The following is a 25193-nucleotide window of genomic DNA, read 5'->3' on the forward strand; positions in this document are numbered from 1 at the left end:
CAGAAAGAGCAGCTTGGAGGCTCTTGAAGCCACCTATGCAAAGGATGGCAGTGATTTAGACTAAGGTAATAGTGGTAGAGATAGTAAATGATCGGAGTCAGACTTATTTTGATAGTAGAACCAGTACGATTTGCCACTTAGATATGAGAGATAAGAAAATGAAGTGGAGAGATACCTGGAAAACTCAGTCAGTGGAGCATGTGACTCTTGATCTCTGGGTTGTGAGTTTGAGTCCCATGCTAGATGGAGAGATTACTTAAAAATAAAATCTGAAAGAAAGAAAGAAAGAAAGAAAGAAAGAAAGAAAGAAAGAAAGAAAGAAAGAAAAAGAAAATGAAGTTGAGGATAATGCTAAGTAGATAACATGACCACACAGGATTATTTCTGAGCACTTCCTGAATGAATGCTTGTAATTCTGCCTAGCATGATGCATGGAACATAACTGGAGATCAATAAACATTAGTTAAATCTAAACCTTGTTTGTATTACTTTAAAAAAAAAAAAACTAAGGAGAATAAATTGTATGGCAGGTCCTTTATCATTACTGTTAATGATAACAAGCATTTCTGAACATTTCTTTCACTGGCCTATGCAAATCTGTTCAGGACAAGATAAGATAACAACCTAGGCAAATATTTAAAATAAGATATTGCCAAAAAAAAAAAAAAAAGAGCAAAAAGAGCACGTAGAGCACAATCTTATATTTTTATCTAGGTAAACACAACTCACACAAAAGAAGATATCTAGGGTGGTCACTTCAGTGCAAATGAGCCACCAAAGCCTAATTCTGACTGGAGATTTTGGATTACCAACCATAATGACTTCAACCCTCAGCCCTAAATACCCCTTTGTAATTCCTATTGGACCCTAGCTTCGAAAGTATACCCTTGTATGCTCTAATTTTTAATTTGAGAAATTCTTACTTTGAATTTTTTTAACGTTTGTTTATTATTGAGATACAGAGAGAGACAGAACATGCGCATGGGAGGGGCAGAGAGAGGAGTAGACACAGAATCTGAAGCAGGATCCAGGCTATGAGCTGTTAGCACAGAGCCTGACATGGGGTGAGATCATGACCTGAGCCGAAGACGGACGCTTAACCTACTGAGCCACCCAAGCACCCTGAGAATTCTTACTTCAAATCCATACATGAAATTTATCATTGATATTTGCACCATATCATTTCACCACTTGCTTCAGTTTGCACCATAGAAGGTCTTATTCTACAATAAAATATTTCCAGTTAGTGAGGTTTTGAATATTTCCTCTTTTTATCCAAATGTTTTCAAAAATTTTGCAACAGCTATACATTACTTTGAGGTAAAAGTAAATTTTTTTTTTTGAGCGTTTATTTATTTTTGAGACAGAGAGAGACAAAGCATGAACGGGGGAGGGTCAGAGAGAGGGAGACACAGAATCTGAAACAGGCTCCAGGCTCTGAGCTGTCAGCAAAGAGCCCGACGCGGGGCTCAAACTCACAGACCGCGAGATCATGACCTGGGCCGAAGTCGGCCGCCTAACCTACTGAGCCACCCAGGCGCCCCAATATTTTTAATACAGTAAGACAAAAAAAGGTTAATAAAAACTCAAGTGGAAATATTACTTGATAACATCTCAATAATAACAACTTCTTAGTAAATATAAATAAAATAGAACCTAGGGGCTCCTGAGTGGCTCAGTCATTTGGGCATCTGACTCTTGATTTCAGCTCAGGTCACAATTTCATGATTCATAAAATTGAGTCTCGAGTCACATTCTGCGCTGACAGTGTGGAGCCTGCTTGGGATTCTGTCTCTCACCTTGTCTCTTCCCCTACCTGTTTGTGCTTTATGTCTGTCTCTCTTTTTCTCTCTCAAAAATAAATAAACTTAAAAAAAAAAAAGTTGAACTTAAAATTTTAACTAACCAGAATTATTGGGATAGTTAAGGATTGGAACATTCTAATGATTCAGTATAATATTTTTTTGGTTTTTAGTTACACATAAATGAACATCACCTTTGTTCCCTGCCTTCCACCTCTTACCCTAATTCTTCCCTTTTCTACTTCCTTCCCCCAAGAATATAGCATAACTTATTAAGAATTTCCAATATACCATATGCAAGACTTCGTAAATAGCATTTAGAACACTGGGCCTAAAGAAATCCTGAAGGCTTTGTTCTCTGGTAGAAGAGATTTATGTCAGTATTTACTACAAAATAAGGAAATTTCCTTAAAGAATCTGGCAAATATTGTAGGTTGGCTCATGCAATACTTGTTCAAATTCCCTTTCCTTTCCTTCTGCTCCTATAAGAACTAGAGAGATACAAACCCACCTTTCCAGATGTCCCTGCAACTAAGGGCATGCATGTGACACATTTATGACCAATGAGAAATAAGTGAATGTCTCCTGGGAATTTCTTGGAACCTCCTATCTGCTAGTTCCTGTCTGGAATGCAAACAATGGTTTGAGTTGAAGCAGACATCTTGGAACATAAGGAAAAAAAGTAAGAGAATCCCAGGGCCTTTGAAGCACATATCCTTGCACCATTCATCTAATACCAGACATCATACACCTCCAGACATATTTATATGAGAAAGAAGAAAACTTCATATGTTTTATGCCTATTACAAGTTCAGCTTTCTGCTACAGACAAAGGCAAGTCCTAACAAATCTGTAGGCCACATCCTAAAGTAACTTTAATGCCTTTAACTAAATCTCTACTACCTTATGTTCCAATATTAGCCACTTTATCTTGATATCACAATTTAGGAAAATGCTAATTACTCCATGGTTCTGAAAAATTAAAATTGCTTACCAGGAAAAAAAAAAAAAGGATCATACTAGGCTTCTTAGACTCAATGTCCAATTAATATATTATACATTTGTAAAATAGGGACATGTAAAAGAGGCAAATGAAATAAAGTCACAAACCTGAGGAATTTCATAAACAGTAATTAGGAAAGTTAACAGTCTTCACATTTTATAAAGTTTTGTAAATTTTTGCACAGTTTATAAGTCCTGTGTTGTTAGCAAACCTTTCTATGTCAACCAACCAACTTTGCCATAATAAAGGTGACTGAGTGTTCAGAATGTGAAAAGGCCACTAAGTCCTAACTCAGAGATTTTTTTCATCTAGTCCATGGCCAGGAGGGGATCTGCATCCCCCCAAATAAGAAGAGTACAAGAGAGATTGAGGCCATGAAAAGGTAATGGGCAGAAGACAATCTTACCAAGATTACATTCCATAAAACAGAATTGGCAACATCTGCTCAATCTACTGTAGATAAACAGTGAACTATTTTCCATCTCATTAACTAAGAGGATGAGATATTAAATAAACCCCAGGGGCCTCATGCTTTGTTATCACGTTTAAGGTTTGGCCCAGACTTGCTGCATTAGCTAATCCTTGTAATGGTTTACAATCTAAAATCCTACATAATTTCTTTCTTTCTCTCTCTCTTCCTCTCTCTCATATGCGCACACGCGCGCGCACACACACACACACACGCACACACACACACACACACACATAATTCCCAAATGGCTTAAAACCAAAAGTTCCTTCTTAATCTGACTGTCTAATTACTAGTCACTTAGCTTAAATTATTAACCATGTCTTCAAATGTGATATATGATACCTGTAGGCCTGCAAACAGGATTCTAATAGAATTATCTAATTCTATTAAACTGCAAACAACTGCCCATTAAATATTTATTAGCCAGCTTGTATTCATTGAAGATAGATTGGAGTGTCAGCAAACCTCTAGGTTCCCTCTTCCTGGAGCTCTGTCACACAGAAGGTTGGGCCAAAACAGCCCATCAGGATCGTGCCAATTGATCAACTGCCAATTACCTATTTAATCAAAATCAATGAGAAAAAAAAAAGGTTTAGGAGAACTTACAAGGTATGGTATGGATTTTTTTTTTAATACTTGGTTAAATAAGTAAATTGGCTGAAATCTAGCTAACTTGACTGTAAACACTTAAGGTTTATTTTACCATAGGGAAAACTGCTAGCAGTTAAATAATTAGATTTTCTTTTTCAGACTGGTGAATTGTATTTTTAATAAAGGAGTTGAAGAACTGTCAATTTTGGCCACCCAGGAGAGATGATTTTTGAGGCCACGTTTTCAGGCTACAATGCCTTCCTTCTTAAAGCCATATGAAAGATAACCTGACACCTTTGGCAGACAGCACTCCTTCAGATGGTAAGCATGTGGGCAGTTTTAAACAATTAGATTATGCAAGATGGCAAGTGTTCATTCACTAAAAATGCAAGAACCATCTGGATTCTCCCAGAGGATCTGGAGAAAATGAACAAGGAAAGTCACTCCTCTAAACAAACCACTTTCACATGAGTTGTTCAAAACCCCAAGTGTAAATCAATTCTTAATAGCAAAAGGCCATAATAAAGAATAAAAAAGAAGGGAAAAATGTCATCTGACTCTTGTTCAACTAACTTTTCAGTAGTCAGAGAAAGACGGGCCAAAGAAAAACAGGAATTGCTGTAGCAAATAATCAGTAGTGATATGTTTTTGCTTCCTGGTTGCTGTAATTAAGGATTCGATGTATAGATTGATTCATACTTAATCAGCCTTATAGGTTGATTTTGAGGAAATACTACTATCCAGAAGCAAAATAATTAAAATAGACATGAAAATCGGCACTAGGAATCTCTAGTCATTTAAACACAAAGCAATGGGGAAGAAAAAATAAATTGCATTATATTCACATACTGGAATAAAGTATTGCAATGCAAATGGACAGACTATATAGCAACATAGAAAATGGATAATTTTGTAGACATCATGTTGAATGAGAAAGCCAGACCAAGAAAAAAAAAGAAAAGAAAGAAACGAAAAAAATAGCAGATTCTGTATGATTAAATTTACACAAAATTCAAAAACAGGCAACATTAAGCTATGTTTTAAGTAGAATAATAGTTACCTTTTGGAGAGGGGAAAAGGGTAGTGATGGGAGAATTTTGGAGTAGCTTTCTATCCTTGATCTACAAGCTAGTTACAAAAATCTAGTCCCTTTGCGAAAAACTTTGCACTTTTCTTAATGTATGTATCCTTTAATAAAAAGTTTATTTTCGAAAAGTAAAGCAACAGAGCTATTTATTTGTGTGGCCTTAGGCAAGTCACTTATCTCTGAACCTCGAAGTTTCCATCATGTGTAAAATAAGCAGTTGGACAAGATAGTCCAGATTTCTGCAGATTGCAAAAATGCTTTGATTCTACAAAAGATCATTAGTCTCACAAGGACAAACTGGATCAATAAATCTATACTGATATCAACCTCATTTTGGCAGTCAAATCTTTACTTAAATAGTAAATCTTCAATCTTTACTTAAATAGTAAAAAGCAAGTCTGGGGGCAGCATACCTACATAGAGAATCCTCCCTCTAGATAGGTAGATAGATACATATATAGAGATAGATATTCTCTAAAATAAAATAAAGCTAGATAAAAAGGAGAGATAGGGAACTGTCTCACTGTCAAAAACCCATCCCTCAAGTTTCTTTCAGCTCCTCATTCACGTGTAAATATTTAATCTTTGAGTTGTCTTATCCCAAGAGAGTTCATGGCTCTGAAATCAGACAGGACTGAGCCTCACAGGAGTGTAAAAAAAAAAAAAATCTACCCAAAAATATGTCCTCAGCGCAACTACCTAAGTACCCAATGTTCCCATCATTAGAGCATCTTCTTTCATTGATCAGCTCTTCACCTCACAGAGAACTGGCCTCTGAAGACATAAGACATACGACACAAGATTTGTGCACATGGAAGAGGATGGTAGAAATCCAAAGCCTAGTGCATCTCTAGAAAAGAGGATGCTGACATTTGGTACCAAGATGGCATTTTCCGGCAAACTCAGAACCAAAAATCAAGAGAACATTGTAAGGGAATGGGAGCCAGGTATTCTCCCAGTGCTTAATCCCCACATAACACCAACTTAGTCCTGATTCTCCTCATGTCTCCACAAGAAAAATCCACACAATAAGAAAATAAAATTCCACCAATGTCTGCCTTTCCCTAAACAACCATAAGTCAACCAAATAAACTTTTCACTTTTTAAACTATTAATTATATATAGAACACTATAGGAGGACTGCTCAGAATTTCTCTTCACTCACTAAAGAAACCAGAGCATAGATCTCTCTGCTCATGAATCTCTGTAAGGAAATATTGGCAATTCATTGGGGAATGAGCAAATGTCACTAATTCACAACCAAAATAATGGGCAGGGAAAAAATCTTCATCCCTCATGTATGAAATATTACAACTTTTAAATTCACTAGTAGTGAACTTTTAAATTCTCTAGTAGTGAATCTCTTAAAAGGACAAAATAAAGTACAAATCAAGAATTGTTCTTGGAGGAATATTCCCGGATCATGTTGTCAGGAAACAGGTAACATGGCATTTCTCCTTAGCTCTCAGGGAGAGTAGAAGTGTCTGGAGAGTATGCAATGAGCAGGTTACCTGCTGCTGTCTTTTACAAATCTTAAACAGAGACCAAAAACAGTTTGGTTGGTTTTTCTTAATAAGGCACATGCATCTCCAGAGAACACATCCTCACCAGGCAAAAAAACTGCCTCTAAATGTCTTTTCATGCCTTCCCAGCTGGGACCAGGGTTTTGTTCTCTCCTTTAAAAGGCAAAGGGCTCTGCTACATATCTAGGGAAAGGATGGGGCAGAATTATATTTTCAAGGCATTTGTTAAGGTGTCAGTCTGCTTCTCCAAATTGTAAAAACATAAGCTATTGTGCAAATACTATTTAACTCATGAAAAACGCCACTGACCTAAGCCCGGTATAGAAAGGTCCAGTGATAAAATAGGCTTTTTCCACTCCTACAAGGTGGAAACAAGTTGGGAGAAGAGACAAGAACACAAACAAGGAAGAAGAAGAAGAAGAGGGGAACTAGAGCTGTTACTGCATCCAGAATCATTCCATAAAGAATTTATGGCTGCATAGATGCTGAGGCTCACCAAGATGCTACTCATGTGGCCATCCTTTGAGGACTACTGTGCCTGAGATTTCTAGTCTCCCACCCCATATCCATTTTTCTATAATAATACAAGTCTTTTCTCTGTACATGGCTGCCAGGTTAAAGACTACACTTCCCAGCTTTCCCTAAAATTAGATGTGGCATGTGACCAGGTACTAGCCAATGGGAAATATGAGTAGAAGTTACTTGTGCAACTTTCTGGTCACATCCATAAAAAAATAAGACATGTGAAATTCTATTATTCTTTCTGGCTTTCTTCCCACTTGCTGGAATTCAGACATAGTGAAAGCACATGCCAAGCACGAAGAGCGGCAGAAGGTGTTCAGAGGCTGCTGGGTCCCCACATCATGGATCCACTATATAAGTCCTAGATGGCTTACACTCAGCAGCCAAAACCAATATCCTAAAATTCACAACCACCAATTGCTGTTGGTCGGTTCTTCATAATCCTCAGTCCCATTGGAGTGATGATTATTTCTGCTCTGGAGATTACCCAGGCTCCCGTTAAGCATGGATGATCCTCCACTTAACAGCCTGACATAAGGGTAATCTCACCCCATCATTACTACCAAGAGTGTGAGGTTACCACATACAGATGACTTGTAGGGTCATGGTAGTTTGAATCCAGAGCCCTGTCCTAATCAAGGCAAGGCCATGATGAACCAGTTGCAAATCATCCACAGAATCTAGTCAGCAGTGGCTTTAAAACCTCTGATGACAGCTCAATAGCCTTTTTTCTCCAGCTGGGAAATTTTAGAGGTGAGCCTGAGCAGGGTCACCTGAATAGATTGCATCTGCCAAGACTTGGTGGCTAAATAAATGAGTGCATGTGGAATGGAAATTAGGGGGCCAGACCTAAAATAAATTTAACAGATTGCCTCCTCTTTAAGGGCTCCTTTTAATCAGCTGGTTTCATGAGACTTTGCTTTGCAGAGGAGGAGATGTGACTCATGAGCATGCTTGCTAGAGACAGATGCTTGTGGGTTTTGTTGTTTTTTGGTTTTTGTTTTTTAAATTCTCTCATACAGGGATCCATAAGAAATTTGGGTGAGGAGAAAGGCCAATGATAAACATGATTTGAATCAAGGCAGATTTGGGGGGGTAAGATATACAGGATTTTTACAGACTCACAGTTCCTAAAACTATGTTCAAGGACATAAAAATGCGGGCACCTGCGTGGCTCAGTTGGTTGAGCATCTGAGCTCAGCTCAGGTCGTGTTCTCACAGTTCATGAGTTCAAGCCTCACATGGGGCTCTGTGTGGACAGTGTGGAGCCTGTTAGGGAGTCTCTCTCTCCCTCTCTCTTTCTCTGCCACTCCCCCCACCTCAAAATAAATAAATAAACTTAAAAAAAATAAAGAAAGGAAGGATGTAAAAGTAAAAGGTGAATCAGAGTTTTACAAATAGAGGAGCTTAGAGATCACCTAGTTCAACTCCATTTTCCTAAACACTCAACATAGTATATAATACTCAGTTGGCAATTAAATATAATTTTTGTAGTTGTTGAATAAATGATTGCCTGACTAGAAATTAAGAGAGATAAGTGATTCATCCAAGATGAATTACACAAGAAATACCCAGGTGAGCTAAGATGTGTCAATCCCAAGCTCAAGACATTTTCTACACTACTTTCTCTCATTTCTACATAGCATAGTCTCCATTTTTTAAATGAGCCCCAAATTTCATGCACACACTTTCCTTTTCCTGGTGTCTGTATCAGTTAGGATGATTTTAGCTATAGGTAACAGAAAACCTAGCAAAAGTAGCTTCAGTTAGAAGAATATTTTACTTTATAGAAATCCAGAAATGAATTGTCTCAGGGTTGATTTTGATGGGTCAACATCATTGAGAACCTAAGAACTGTCCATCCTTCCAATTTCCCATGCTCATGTGTTGCTTTCATTTGGGGTTCTATTTTTTCATGGTTGCCAAATAGTTGTAGCATTTCTTTTTATCTTCTATGAAAGCTTCCAAGTAAAATAAAAGGGACAAGGGGCATCTGGCTGGCTCAGTCGGTAGAGCACGGGATCTCAGAGTCGTGAGTTTGAGCACCACATTGGGTATAGAGACTACTTAAAAATAAAATCTTTTTTAAAAAAGGAGGGATGAGAGTAAAAATGGCTTCCTTCTCACATCACTCTATTAATAAAAAGAAAAATAATTCCCAAAACCTTCAACATACTTCTCTTTATGTTTCACTACCAGAAATGAAACAATTTCTGGCATATTTCACCAACCACTGACAAAAAGAAATGAGATTGTGGTAACTGGCTTAGGCCAATCCTGATTCACCTATGCGAGCTGGGCACATTCTATCCCAAACAAATATATTTGTAAGGAAGAAGACTAAGTGGCTATCTGAAGACATCTATGAGATTCTGGCACATACACAGATTGCTCTGGCAGCTCTACTCAAGACTAAGTCCAAAGGTATTATATCCCAGAAATGTTAGATACAGGAGTATGAATTCAACTTAACAAACATTTGTCAATCACTTTCTATTTACCAGTCTCCCCACAGACCCTGCAACTTAAACAACAGATAGAACTGATACTTTTCTTACCCTCAGGGAGCCCACTATACAAAGGCAGATAAAGACCACTAAATATGTTATTATAATCCAATACGATGTGTGCTCTTATGGGTAAAGTGCCCACACAAATGGGATAATGAAGACATAACTAGCCCACATACGGATGGTCAGGGAAGGCTTCCAAGAGCAGGTGTCATCAACAGAATAAGTAGAAGCTAGTATGGAGATGTTATGGGACAAGCAGAGTGTGTTCCAGATAGAAGTTTTCAGCATAAGCCAAGTGCAAGAGACAAGTGAGAATATGATGAATCTGAAGGCTGGGGAAAAAAATTCTGTATGACTAAACCACTGAACATAAGGCAGAGGGATCAACTGAGACTAAAGAGGTAAGAGCTGGTATTCGAATTAGTCCTGTTTCAACTTTTTGCCAGTTTGATAAAGGATTCGCCATGACAGTCATAGGTGGAATCACAGGTGTAAAAACAACTAAAAGGCAGCAAGCACAAAGGCGACCTCCCCCGAGGAAATGGATCATGACATTGCTACTTGGTAACTCGAAATTCCCTTTGCCAATTCTGCATCTATTGAGGCTATTACAGACCAGGCTGAAAATAATGTACCAGTTCAGAGTGTATCAACAGCTCCCCAGCAGAAGGACTAGTGTGGGTAATGAGTGTGCTTTGACAGCCCAAGGTCAGATATTTAACAATATTCCAGAGTTTAAGTATGATACACTGAGCGCTGTTTTAGCTTCTTACTTGAAAGGCTCACAGCTGCTAATATTTACAGAAATAGGAAGCAATTACAGTTCGCTGCCACAGGAGGAACTTAAATAATTTAAGACTCATAATGCCTCTGATTCTTTTCAAGCCATCTTTTCTCCAGAACCAGCTGCTTCTAGCTCTCAGTAAGCCCTCTGTTGAGAAGGCAGAGTCGCCCTGATGCACGGCACTGCTTTTGCTCGCCCAAAAACTCAAGCATACAGCTTTTTGGCATCCACGACATTTCTCCCACATTTGTACTTCATCTCTGGAAAGGGCCCCTTTTCTCACCAGCAATGAAACTCCGCAGCCATCTGCCCGGGCTAATCTGGGTAAACTGGCATGAGCAGAGAGAACCATAATGTAATTTCGCAAATTAAACTAATTTATTTCAGTAGCCATTTTCATGACACGGATGTGGTAGGACAAGAATAGAGAAGAAAGGGGAATGGGGGAGAAATAGAACATGTTGAATGCCAAACAGAAGAAAGTCAAATTTTAAGTGCCTAAAGTTTCCATGTGAACTATGCCAAGAGTCTCTCCTTGCGATTCCATTGTGAATTCAGCTCTTTCCCATCATGGTCAACAACCTGATGAGTGGGATAGGAAAATGTAGACAATTGTAAATTTTTTAATTGAAGTTTAGATTGAAGAGCTTCTAATATCCGCCTATCAAACAATCTTGGCAAGAATTAAAAAATATTGAGATATCTGCTCCCATTATATAGTTTTAAAATATGACCAAGAATGTAACTGGTAAAGTTACTTCACCTGGGGATAAACACTTTTTATGTGAAAGGTGTTCTAGGATCTTTAGCTTCCACAATCCTATATTATCATCACAGCTTTTCTTGGGAGGACACCAGACTAGAAGAGAAAGAACATGTTTCCTGGCATTCAATGTATTAGCTTTTAAATCTCAGTTCTACCCCATTTTGTGCCTCCCAACTCTGAGTTGTTATCCCATGTTTCTGAGCCTCAGTTTCTGTACCTGCAACATGAAGATGATCTTATAAACATGTTTTAATCAGAATTAAATTATGTCAAGTGAAATTACATAGACTAAGAACCTAATAGTGGCTAGGCTATAAAAAGTGTCCAATGAAGCATGGCTCCATCCCTTCTCTCCCAATACCTGCTCTTCCATTTTTCTCATCAGGATAATATATATACCTTTCCAGTGTCTGTAGCATTTGGGAGAAATGCTAGTCAGCTGTCACTTGGAAAATACAAAAAAGAAGCACTTTTTTAATATCAGAAAGGGCCCTGTTATGGGTTGAGTTGTGTTCCCCATAAAATGTGTATGTTAAATTCACCACTCCAGTACCTCACGATGTGACCTTACTTGGAAGTAGAGTCATTGTCAATGTAATTAGTTAATATAAGGTCATACTAGAGTATGGTAGGCCCCTACTCAATACATCTGAAAGAGAACACCATTTAAAGAGACAGGAAGGCCCCAAGGAGACCATCATGTGAAGATGAAGTGATGCAGCAGTGATCTCAGTGATGCAGCAGAAGCCAAGGAATACCAAAGATTGCCAGCAAACCACCAGAAGCTACGAGAAGGACATGGAACCGAGCCTTCCTCATAATCCTCTGGAGGAATCAACCCTGCTGACACTTTGATCTCCAACTTCTAGCCTCCAGAACTGTGAGATAATGAGTTTTTGTCATTTAAGCTGCCCAGTTGGTTGTACCTTGTCACAACAACCCTAGTAAACTAGTACGGACCCATGGCTAAAGTTGTTTTCCACTCAGTGTACACATTAACAGCTTTCACCACTACAACCTTTTTTATAGGTTGTCAATGACTTTACGTCTTTTGGGCAAACACTCAGTTGTATACTATAAATAATATGGCTGACTTGGACAATTCTGGCTGGCTGAGAACACAAAGATCCTTAGTACACTGCCTCCTTAGTCCCAAAAAGCACTTTGAATAAGAGGTTTTTATTGGCTCCGTTGACCTGGTTTTCTGTCCCACTAGGTATCAAGCTCCTTGAAAGCAGAAACTGTGTCTCATTCACCTTCAGATCCCAAAAAGATGTGGAAGGTGCATAACATTTGTTGAACACCTTATTGTTTGCTAAGCACTTAAAAATTAGTTCCGCAAACTGATCTGAGTGCCTGTAATGTGCCAGGCCACATCCTCAAACCAGAAGAGAGGGACATCAACATCCCCATCTTATAAAAGAAGAAATTCAATTCAGAAAATTTAGATAAAAAACAATAGAAAAGAAAATTAAGATGAAAATGGTGAAGGCTCTTTCTTTTTTATTGTATTTTGTAATATGATTTCAAAAAATACAAAATATGAATCCAATGTACATATTCTCCTGGAGCCTGGACTCAGAGAACACAAGAAAGAATGAGAGAGGTCAAAGTGTCAGCTCCCCAGTAAATTTACTGGTGTCATCTGCCCAATAAATTCCCATAACATAAACCATACATTGTAAATAAACCACAGTATGACACAGTTCTGACCCTGAGCAGATGTAAGTAAAATTTAGAATACAGTCATTTCTCAGAAGAAAAGTCTGGCCCAGAAAGACTCATTCCCCTTCTAAATTATTTAATACTTATTAATTGTATCCTGCAAATTAAAATGCTAAATTAAAATCATCCCCTACCTTTTACTCTTCAACACATGAGAGTGCAGCAAATAACTATGCTAAAACCAAACAGCTGCATCAAATTCATATATGCATGTAGATCAAATCCAGATAGATGGAGAGGTCAATGATAGAAAGATAAATCTATATATGAATGCAGATATTATAGGAAAATGTTAACTTCCTTCAAAAATCTGAATACTTTCTCTCAAAACGGTGGCATTAAAGGCTAGCATACTTCTCTACCTTTGAAACGTTTCTGGCACAGGTTTTTCTATTATTTTTTTAAGTTTGGTGTTGTGATATCTTGCATATCAAGACATAAGCACAACAAATATATTTGCTGTAGGAGATATGGAACTCAAGGAGCAACCTTGAGTACTATGACAACATGCAACCCACCCCCTGCTGGGTTTTCTGATCACAAAGATCCAACCCTTCCTGATAACTCGGGACCACTCTGGACCGGTGAGTACCTGATGGCTATGGTATAAATGTTTGTGCCCCCCGCCCCCAAATTCATATGTTGAAGTCTTAACCCCCAAAGATGGTATTAGGAGGTCAGGATTTTGGAGGTATTTAAACCATGAAGGGTGGAGAACCCATGAATAGGATTAGTGCCTTATAAAATAGGCTCCAGAGAGATCCCTGACCCCTTCTACCATATGATAACACAGCAAGAAGGCACTGACTATAAACCAGGAAGAGGGCTCTCACCGGAATATGACAGTGCTGGTGCCTTGATCCTGAACTTCCCAGCATCCAGAACTCTGAAAAATAAATTTCTGTTGTTTATAAGCTACCCAATCTCTGTTACCTCGCTAAAACAGCCCAAATGAACTAAAACACTGATAAACCTTTGACAAATGCCCTCGGAGTTTGACATTTCTCTTGCCCATTTCACTGCCTATATGTTGGTTTTTATCTCTTGCAAGCTCCTCATTTAGGGTATTATTCCATGAAGAGGGATGAAGAACCAACTTTACAGGATCCCACAGAAACTCCTAAAACAAAAAGTCCCTCCATACAGAGAGAGCCCTTCAACCAAATCAGACACATTAGCTCTTGCCTGCAGAATCCAGATTCACTCTCAAAGAACAAAAAGAAAATCTCACCTCTGAATATTCATGGAGAATTGTTGCTAAATTAGCACCAAACTAGATGTCTAATGATTAACTAGATGCTCTTGATAAAATATCCAATCACAGCCTCACCTGGCAGTTAGGCCTTGTTTTAGAGCACCTCTCAGAAGGGATGGTACAGCATAACCCATTTTAGAAACTACCTTCTTCTCTATAGGAAAACACATGTAAGCAATGAAATTCAATATTTACCCTGGATTCTTTTTCAAAGCAACTGTGAGCTTCTTGAGGAACTATGCATTTTTTATCCTGAACACCTGTCACGAGTTTTGGCACACCACTGGCTTCCAACAGATGTTGGACACGACTGACTGACAGAGAAGGTACTGAGATAAGACTAAGGCTAACATCACAGGTGAGCAAGAGGTATCACAAGTATATCTGTTTGCATATCAATTCCCAAAACTAGTGGAAGTGTTTTTAATGTTTAACTCGAATAAGACTCTAAGAATATGAAAGTAGTGACTTACCAAGCCTGATTCCTTAGTGCCAAGATGTAAGAATCTCAATCATTGCTGCAAAACCCAAGCACAGTTGAAAAGACAACAAAGCAACTTAACACTTAACCATGTCAACAATTAACTTTTTTTTTTGAAACATACAACATGTTTGAATTATTTTCTAGTCACTCAATCCTCTTGCATATTATAAGCTTTTGAGTTATGCCAGTATTATAAATAATTCTTGGGCTTTTAAGCTTTTTTAAATACAAAAGAAAAATTACACATGTACTAGCACAGGGAGAAATGACACAGAAAGTCCTCATGACCCAGATTATGCCTACTGCTCTCTGATATTTTTTCTTCCATATCTTTTTCATTCAAGATCATGTATACCTTAGTTCAAAAATGGGAACCTATATACTGTACTGTTTTTAATTTTTTTTTTCATTTTTGTTGTCTTTAATGCCTACACTTTTGTTGTTGTTGTTATTGTTGTTGCTGTTGTTGTTTTAGAAAGAGAGCATGAATGGGGGAGAGGGGCAGAGGGAAAGAGAGAGAGAATCTCAAGTAGGATCCACACCCAGCATGGAGCCTGAAATGGGACTTGATGCCACAATCAAGAGATTATGACCTGAGCCAAAATCAAGAGTTAAATTCTTAACTGACTGAGCCATCCAGGTGCCCCAATTTTTCTAATGCCTATAGTTTTTAAAATCAGATTTAAATGTTAAGTGATTCGCTAGCAAACATATACTGACAACTACATACTACTTATTTTTCATAAGTAATGAACAACTGCATGATTTGTACATTTCAATACCCCAGTAAAGCTGAGGTAATATAGGCAGAGACTGATCTCGGTTCAGAAATACATCAAAACCTAAAACTCAGGTAGTATACCAGAGCTTGAGAGATTGTCAACAAAATGTTGAAATTTCCAATATACACTGACCCTTAGGTGACTCTGATTAACTGAAACCTTTTGCTTACAAGATAAGGAAGAATCTCTATTACCATATCAGCTCAACCAGTTGGGATGTTGACTATCTGACATCAGGGGTAAGAGTGGGGGTGGGGAGAATGAAAGAAAAAATTACACATTCAGACATTGTAGTATATCAGCAGCAGATTCCCAGACACACTACAGCATACAAGCCCATCAATTATATAAACTCCCAGCAAGTTCAAATAAAACAATAAACAAAGAAAAGGTCATCATATAACAGCAAAGCAAGTCAGGGAAAACAACCACCAGTGTCAGGCAATGCTTGATCCAATCTAAGGTGGAAAATATCAGGAGAGGCAAAGACTGCTATTGGCTTTAAATCTTCAGGTGGTGCATTCCCTCTGATAACTGCAGTGGCTAGAAAGGCAGCAGTCAAAACCAGTAACCCTGGTGGCCCTTTCAGCCATGGCTCTCCCTCCCCAAATTGGTTTGTCAGTGCGTGTATGTAGGCTCAGGAGCCTGGAATTTGGCTAATGGTCTGTGAAACATTAGAATGGGCTCCTAAAAACACAAAAACGCTAAATCTATGATTTACAAATTCTCCATGAGGTCCTCTTTTAGGAGAAAGCAATCTGATCTAAGGCTCAGATCTAGAATGAGTGTCTTTCTCAGGTGACATGGCCCGTCTGAAACATGCATAAATGATCATGGCATTTGCAGATTTCAGTTCCAAGGACTGGTCTAACCTCTTTGTTAGAAGTGTTTTGACTAGAAAGAATGCACGGCTTTAAAAGTGGAAGTTATCACATATTTAAATATTGAGATAAATAATGTACGCTATTAAAATGATTTTAAGTTGAGGTTGTCAAATTCCTGCTACTAACGTATTTTGAGGGCTTTAACTCAAATCCCTGATACCTCAACTTTTCCTCATTTCCTGTGTATACCTTAGTGATGAAAAGTGATGGGATCATCTCATTCCCTTACTTAAAATCCTTCAATGTCACCAAATCTAAACTTACCATGTTCAAATAGGTTCTTCCTGATCTGGGCAACCCTCCTCAACAACCCTCAATACACAAGACGCATTCAGCCATATGCTGCTCCTTACAAACATCCACTATGTGCTACATGGCTTCCCGTCTCTTTGACTTCGCACATGCTGCTCATTTACTCAGGTAAAACTTTCCAAACTCCACAACCTTCCCTTTACCCCAACCTGACCATCTTCTAGGTAAACCCTCGCTCAGCACTGCTTCAGTAAAACAGAACCACAAAATGGGGCTGGCTTTGGAACTAGCCAACTTTGATTTGCATCCTACTTCTACCATCTAGTAGTTACTTAACTCCCTGTGCCTTTGTTTCCCCATCACCAAGATGTGAAAAGGAATAACACCTAGAGATATTGAGAGGTTAAATAAAGGAATACTTTAATCAGGTAGCTTTCAAAAACACTCAGTGTTCAAAACTATTAGCTATTTTCGCTGTTATCATCATTATCATCATCACTATCCTTTAATACTCCAGTTAAAGCTCTTTTTTTTTTTTTTTGGCAAAAACCCTATGCCAAACACAACCTCTTCTCACAAACATGTCAATTACTTGTTTTTTCACCCATGAAACTTGACATACAGTAGTCTACCCTTATCTGGGGGGACTACATTCCAAAGCCTCTAGCAGATGACTGAAACCACAGATAGTACCAAAACTTATATATACTATTTTTACCCTATATATACATAACTATGATAAAGTTTAATTTCTAAGTTAGGCACAGTAAGAGGTTGGCAACAATAACTAATAATAAAATTAGTTAGCGACAATAACTATAATAAAGTAGCACAATTATAACAATATACTATAATAAAAACTATGTGAATATGGGGTCTCTCAAAGTACCTCATTTTACTGTATTCTCCCTTCTTGTGATGATGGGACATGATAAAATGCCTGGGTGATGAGGTGAATGATACAAGCATTGTGATACAGTGTTAGGCTATGATATGCCAGGAGAATCATCTGCTTCCAGACCATGACTGACCACAGGGAACTGAAACCCTGTAAGGAAAACCATGGATGGGGACACGGGTCCTACTGTACTTCTAATGTGGCTCTCAAACTGGATCAAAAGGTTTTTTGCTTTTTTTTTTTTTTTTTTTTTTTTTTTTTTACATATCTGTTCTCTCCCTGAAAGTTTCTCAAGAACAGGAACCACATCTCATTAATCTTGTATTCTCAGTGCCTAGCAGAGCCTGACATACAGGAGATACAAAAATAAATATTAGCTGAATGAATCAATAATTGAATGAGTTCCTAAAAAGCCAAGTGACACCAAATGCTGATCAATCAAATCATGTATAAATGCGCTAGGAAATTGGATATTCAGAGAAATAAGAAAACTTCACGGACTGGGTGAATAATAGAAAGCACATGGATTTAGGAGCCAGGCCTGCCTGTACTGGAATCCCAACTGATCCTCCTACAAGCTTTATGACATAGGCCAAGTTATTTAACCCCTGGGACCCTCTGCTTCCTCACCTTTTTTTTTTTTTTATTTTTTTAATGCTTATTTTTCACAGAGACAGAGAGACAGAGCATGAGCAGGAGAGGGGCGGCAGAGAGAGAGACACACACATAATCCGAAGCAGGCTCCAGGCTCTGAGCTGTCAGCACAAAGCCTGACGCGGGGCTCAAACTCACAAACTGCAAGATCATGACCTGAGCCGAAGTGGGATGCTTATCCAACTGAGTCATCCAGGCGCCCCTCTGCTTCCTCATCTTTAAGAAAGTAACATCTAGGGGCACCTAGCTGGCTCAGTCAGAAAAGCATGAGACTCTTGATCTTGGGGTCGTGAGTTCATGCCCCATGGTGAGTGTATATATTACTTGAATAAATAAATAAAATTAAAAAAAAAAAAAAAAGAAAACATCTACCTCATCAGGGAAACAATAAATAAGAAGACATCAAGTAAAGTAGCAGGGCCTAGAAGCAAGCATTCATTAACTATTTCCCTCGGTCTTTTACGAAGAACTATTTTTATAAATTTAATTATTACTCCGTTAATCTTTTTGTTAAATTTGAATCTGCTGAAATGAGTCACAGAACTATACCATCATAGGAGTCAAGTTTTTGTTTTCTTGTCCTGTAGCATGTTCTTAAACACCCAGACATACATACCCCATCTGCTATCTACCAGGGGACCAAATTCCCATATTCATATGCTAGGGGCAAGTGTTTGCTTTAATTCATTTGGCTTCTACTCAAACCATTAATTGCAACCTCGGAATTTAGAAGGTAAATTAGTAGTCGTTATCTGAGGTTCCAGGAACACAGGCTTAGACACAGACCTGAGAGTCCTAATTAATATATTCCTTAACATTGCATTACAAACAAATCCATCAGCTCCATGTGTCTAGGGGAGATACAGCTGCAAGAAGAGAAGACGTGCACAAGACAAATCTCACCTCTTTTGTTAATTGACCAGGTCTGACCATGATAATATAAACTTTTCACAGTTGCTCCGTTAAAAAAAAAAAAAAATGGATCAACCATTTTCCCACTGATCAACTAGAGAATTTACACATAAATGTCAAGATTAACAGATAATCCCATCCACTGCTATAGAAAGAACATAAATCACTCATGAATTCTACCAAGGTTTGGTAGGAAAGTTTTAAAAAAGGGGGGCGTGGTTGGAAGTCACAGAATTTCTGGTTTCACAAGTCCAGGGCATTACTGGTTTATCCCTAACTGTGCTCATTGTTCATTCTTGGCCCAAGAACGAAGGGAGCAAGTAGAAGGTGATATCACTGTTCTATTCATAAACAGAGAAACTGAATTAAAACCACCCAAAACCTTGAGATCCACTTGACAGACCTGAATCATATGCAGATATCAATCTGCTCTTTTAACCCCTAAAACCTAAATTTAAGGGGCAGCTGGGTGGCTCAGTCAGTTAAGTGTCCAACTTCAGCGCAAGTCATGACATCGCAGTTTGTGAGTTCGAGCCCTGAGTCAGGATCTGTGCTGACAGCTCAGAGCCTGGAACCTGTTTCTGATTCCGTGTCTCCCTCTCTCTCTGCCCCTCCCCCGCTTGCATTCTGTCTCTCTCTCTGAAACATAAATAAACATTAAAAAAAACATTTTTAAGTAAAAAACAAAATTTTTTAAATTATTTTTTAACGTTTATTTATTCTTGAGAGACAGAGAGACAGAGCATGAGCAGGGGAGGGGCAGAGAGAAAGGGAGACACAGAATCGGAAGCAGGCTCCAGGCTCTGAGCTGTCAGCACAGAGCCCGATGCAGGGCTCGAACCCACGAACCATAAGATCATGACCTGAGCTGAAGTCGGGTGCTTAACTGACTGAGCCACCCAGGTGCCCCCCCAAAAATAAATTCAATAGAACTGCAAGGGTAGTGGAATGGGAAACCAGTAAGGTGAGAGTGGACACAGGATGTCTTCCACCTTGTGATATCATGTAGCAGCATCTATTGTACCTGCTGTAGATGCAGGTGCCACTGAAATTAGAAAACACACAATCCTCTCTCAGCTTCCCCAAAACTTAAAAATTTATGACTACTAAGTAAGTGGCCTACCTTTACTACGTTCCAACTCATGAGAGCATCAACAGATACACAGGCTAAGATCTGTGTTTGGCTCACAGGAGGAACAGAAAAGAGGAAAAGCAACTTTGCAAAAGTATCTAACTGAAACTATAGTAGTGTGTCTATTAACAAACACCCCCAAAATAGAACTTTGGTCCAAAGAAATGCAAATTTATTTAAAGCATAAGCTACAAAATACAAGAGTTGGCATGTCAACACTACATACTGAAATTTAATCAAACTGAAAAGAACAGTTGATCTGTCTTCAAGAGAAAGGGAGGGGGTAGTATATAATATCTTTAATATATGGATGGCTGGGTAGAGTAAATGACTGTCGCACAGAAGGTTTATCTGTAAACACTGCAGTAAGTCTGGGGTTTTTAACCACAATAAATGGCTGGTTTCAATCAGCTGCTGCTAGCAGGAAATCCATGGCCCATAGGAGCAATTACCCATCTCTTGACTGAAGCACAGGGCAATTACAAGCTCCCTAAGTACACTCACAGCACTGGAGCACACGCCTGCACGGTGCTAATGGAACTCGGACAAGAAACTGGTTTGTGGCTACATTTCTCAGTCTCAGCCCTTCGCCAAACCTTTTCATACTTCTCTTATCTCACAACACGGCAGCAGAGACAGAGAAACTGTGGTCTGCAAAACCAATATCGTCTTCACCCAAAACACAGACATTAGAGTTTTCTCTGCCCTGCATCCCCTATAAGCCCCTTAAATTTATTACACTCATCCTGACTTTTCAAAATGTACCAGGCCTTCATCTGTGGTTTTGCAGATGACTTCTTACCTGAGTCTCCCAGTCAGTATTTGGTGCTCATTACTGACCAGATCAGTTAGCCAAATCAGGATTTCTAATCTTAAGGAAGTGAAGAGGAGTCTGTCAGAGAAATAAATGGGAAAAATAATTACTCTTTTATTTCACTGTGAAAAATATGTCAACTAGGTATCCTTAGAGAAGTAACCTCTATACGATTAGAAAAAGAAAAAGAAAAAGATAGCAAGCGGTCTATCAAGTTAACCTTCCATTTGCATTGCATTTATAACAGGTAACATTTACTAAAGACCTAATATACCAAGCATTGCATTATGTGCTTCTAGTGTATTGTCACATTTAAGGTTCATAGTAACCCAAAGTGAATATCATGATCATCCTCATTTAAAGAATGAGAGGGGCACCTGGGTGGCTCATCTGATTCTTGATTTCAGCTCAGGTCGAGATCTCATGGAAAGCTGCCCCTTTCCAGCTTGTGCAAGTGTTTCTCTCTCTCTCTCTCTCTCTCTCTCTCTCTCTCTCTCTCTCACACACACACACACACACACACACACACACACACACACACACAAAATAAATAAATAAACAAAATAATAAAGAATGAGATAATGGAGGGGTTCTTGGGTGGCTCAGTTGGTTGAGTGTCTGACTCTTGGTTTCTGCTCTGGTCATGATCTCATGGTTCGTGGGTTCAAACCCCACATGGGATGGGGGGTGCTGCTTGGGATTCTCTCTCTCCCTCTCCTTCTGCCCCCCTCCAACTTCCATTCATGCTCATGCTCTCTCTTTCAAAAAAAAAAAAAAATGAGATACTGAAGACTCAGTTTAAGTGATTTCCTCAAGACATTGCAGTTACATTGTGGATTCAGGACTTGAATCTGGTCTGTAACAGGTCAAATCTAGCTCTTAAATATCATATTATCCTACTCCTGATGTTGGGTGGCTCTGTGAGAGAAGGTGAATAATTGGCAAAGCCACCTTATCATGCTCCCATGACAGACATTAACGATGAATCCCAACATCCTTTCCCACTGAGTGTAGACAAGATCACAGAATCTCTCTCATCATAGTACTTCAGAAAGCCAACTCCATTTGATGCCAACTCCATTTCAGAATTCCTCAGCATAGCAGCCTTGGCACAGTGCTTGACCCATCAGTAGGCATTCAATAAATGTTAGATTTTAAGAGATGATTGTGTAAAAGGAACATACATAGTTCCTTTAGCCCCAAACAGACCCATATTTAACTTCTGGCTCTACCATTTACTAATTACGTGATTTAAGCAACTTATCTAACTCTGAACTTACTTTCCTCAGAGTAAAATAAGGTCGTGCCAACCTACCTTGCCAAGCTGTTATAAGGATAAAATGAGATGGTCTCTAGAGTTAGGAGGTGCTAATCCTCCAGGAAAACGAGACCTCTTAATAATAATAAAAGATCATTAGTTTTGCATAAAACTTCTTGGGATCCCCAAAGACTGAAATAGATAAGAGCCATGCTCCTCAGAAGGAAAGTGGACTTACAAGTAATAGAGTATAGTGGGAATCCTGGAAATGGGACTCAGAATTAAACAGATCTTATAGCCCAGGAAGGACAGATAGCATTAAATAACTAATAAAGAGAAGTGAAAAAGACATATGAAGTCCTGGATTGGAAGAAAACCTAAGGAAAATAATCAGTTTCTTCTTCTATGTCTTGGACCCAGTTAGCAAGACTGAATCTTTGTTTTCATCCATTGAGAATCTCCTAAGAGACCATAATAATGTATAGCATAAACCATGGGTTTAATTTTAAGGCAACTGATCCTTCCCAGAATGTTGGTGATTGTGTTTTACTGGGAAATGGGATACAGGCCCAACCACATATTATAAGGAGCATCAAGCACAGTGCTTGGCTCATAGTAAGTGCTCAGTGCATGTTAATTCTCATCTTTGTGTTTCCAAAGAAAGAAGAAAACTTGGACCTAGATTTGCTTCTCCAAAAGTACCTTAAATTCCTGCCTATGTATGAAATGCACCACCTCCACCCTGCCTCTCAGTAGCTAAGTAACGTCAAGGCAAGTGGAAGCAATAGTGTGCCTGATAGCTTCCAAGGAGTTGAGAGTACTGCAACAGAGGCTTGGAGTTCCCTTCCCCCAGCCCCTGTTTTATTCACGTATTTCCTATTTTCGCAAGCAATTATAAAAGCAGAGAAGATACTCTATTAGACAAATCTTCATTCATCCAGCACATCAAATCTGGACAGAAGTTGGCAGCAGAGAGTTGCTTAATCCCGTAAGCCCCACGACGTGCATGGCATAGTCCTTTTCTGGGCTTTAGTGAATATAGAGAAAGGTAGATGCAAGGAAGCCAAAAGCATTTGTACAACTAAGTCATAAAAGAGCTGATGGACTATACATACCTTCACAGAACTGGTTTGGAAAAAAGAAATGACAGATATATATGGGAAAAAAGATACTCTACAAGACAAGGAGCCCAAAACTCTTAAGTTTACTGTGATGGTCAACACTCTGATTCTCTTTCACATCCTCTTTTTCCCTTTATTATCTTTCTTCTCAGTAGTTTGTGATTCAGGACTTGAATTTAGGCAATCGAAGGACACACCATGCCACTTTGCAGTTATGGATTCTCACTGCTGCCTACCCTCCCCATTCCACCATTGAAGATCCCCCTTTTGCTGAGATCACCTATTTCTATTGCCCACTAGGCTTATTTCCCAAATCAGAAATGTTTCCTGCTAAAGAGTCCACAGATATAGATTTTACAGAAATCTGAGGACACTCCTACTCCAATGTTTATAAAGGATTCTTCGGAGAAAACAAGATCTGGCATCTTTAAGACACTATACTACTAAAAATCTTTTCAACTGTGATATGACTTCACTTGAGTTATTGAAAACAGAACAAATAGAAACATGCTCTGATGGATTTAAAAAGGTCAAATACCTTTGATGACACTAGATAGCCAACAGTGTTACAGTTAACTTCATTTTTATGACAAAATTTGTTAGCTCGCCCCCCCTCCCGCCTGCCTTGGTTCACGGATGCTCTATCCCACATTACACCTTCACAAGGTACTGTGTTGTGACATTCATTCTGGACTCCTTAGACTACCAGCTCCCTACCCCTTTCCATTACCTTCCAAAAAAGTAGCCACAAAATTAAGGGGAAATATCCAGCTTAAAGGGCAAAGATTTCTAGTAGAGGAAAAAGAGTGGGAAATGAATTATTTCAGGCCAAAAGCAATTATATTTTGAAGGCAGAAGCAGACATCTTCTGGCACAACTGTCAAGATGTTACAAAAAGATTAAAGGAGGGTTTTTTTTTTGTCATTTAAAATCTGTTTCTGGTTCTCAAAAAAAAAGGGGGGGGTCTGCTGTTCAGTTTGTGATTTTTAATAAGATTTCTCAAGACTCCCTGCTTTTAAAAAGTATAAGGGAGAAAGAAGCAAAAAATTGAAGGCTATGTAACAAATACAGGCATGACTTTGATGCAGTATCATTCATTTTCACCATTCTGGTGGATTTAGACAAGATTTTTTGTGGGAGGTTATACCCTATACAATAACCTGTCAACAAAATATACTTATTGCAGAAACTTTTCAGGATTTAGGCTTCTATTGGGGTTAAAGTAGAAACATCAGATTAATTTCTTTCAAAACTCTGGGAAGTTTTGCTCAAGGAAGCAGAGGCAAAGGATGATATTTTCCACTGCTAACAATGTGCAAATCTCTCCCTACGCTTCAAATGTCTGCTTCTATTCTGCCCCCATTCTTCAGGGTATGGGCTCCTTCAAGTCTCCCTTAAGTATTGCTTATCGGGGAAGGTGAGTGATGGGTATTGAGGAGGGCACCTTTTGGAATGAGCACTGGGTGTTGTATGGAAACCAATTTGACAATAAATTTCATATTTAAAAACAAAAGTATTGCTTATCAAGTTCCTGCTTGAGAGACACAAGAGGTTATGTTGAAGACCTAACTAAAGGTGTTCAGTCCAAGAGGTCATGATTCCTAGTCCCTCCTCTACCCTCCCCATGTATGACATGGAAACTGTGTTGGAACTTGGTCACAGTCAAAATTCTCTCCGTGGGAGGTGAGCCACCACCTCTTTTCTTTCATCTTTCACATTCTCTCCATTTTCACTTCATTCTTTATCTCTTTCCAGTGTTGGAGTTCAACATATTTGTTTCAAAGGCTTCCCATCTGGCCTTCATCTCTTCATCCCTCCTGTACATCCATTTCTGTTGGCGAGGCTGGTGGCTCATAGCCTTGGCCGTAACACATTCGCAAGGGTTACTGCAGATGGAAGATAGGTTCACGGCTTCATTTTCTCTCATTCTAGTTGCAGTGTGCAAAGATTCCTTTCTTG

The 25193-nt window shown here is 38.8% G+C and overlaps 1 long non-coding RNA gene across 1 annotated transcript in view; it reads right to left on the reverse strand.

Moving 5' to 3' along the window:
• Positions 1-25193, reverse strand: part of LOC122240404 — a 69918-nt gene that overhangs the window by 22838 nt on the left and 21887 nt on the right. Inside the window, exons 2-5 of the long non-coding RNA XR_006220101.1 lie at positions 20844-20933; positions 14517-14561; positions 13622-13674; positions 3743-3834 (exon numbers count right to left, since the gene is read on the reverse strand). This is a non-coding gene — a long non-coding RNA (uncharacterized LOC122240404). The remainder of the gene's footprint in view (positions 1-3742; positions 3835-13621; positions 13675-14516; positions 14562-20843; positions 20934-25193) is intronic.

Source organism: Panthera tigris, chromosome A1 (assembly GCF_018350195.1).
Source record: "Panthera tigris isolate Pti1 chromosome A1, P.tigris_Pti1_mat1.1, whole genome shotgun sequence".
NCBI classification, from domain to species: Eukaryota; Metazoa; Chordata; class Mammalia; order Carnivora; family Felidae; genus Panthera; species Panthera tigris.